The sequence below is a fragment of the Mastomys coucha genome, unplaced genomic scaffold, assembly GCF_008632895.1.
Source record: "Mastomys coucha isolate ucsf_1 unplaced genomic scaffold, UCSF_Mcou_1 pScaffold2, whole genome shotgun sequence".
NCBI lineage: Eukaryota > Metazoa > Chordata > Mammalia > Rodentia > Muridae > Mastomys > Mastomys coucha.
In genome coordinates, this window is record NW_022196902.1 from 9,825,368 (window position 1) to 9,825,585 (window position 218).

Consider the following 218-nt stretch of genomic DNA (forward strand, 5'->3'; position numbering starts at 1 on the left):
GGAGGGAGGGAGGGAGGGAGGGAGAGAGGGAGGGAGGGAGGAGAGAAAGAGGCAGAGACACAGACACAGAGAGAGACAGAGACAGAGAGACAAGAGAGAGGGGAGAGAGACAGAGAAGGAGGAAGGGAGGGAGGAAGAAGGGGAAGAGGGGGGAAGGGGACGAGGAGGAAGGTAAGGGGAAAGAGAGAGCCACACCCACCCCAAGCCCCAACTCCCCC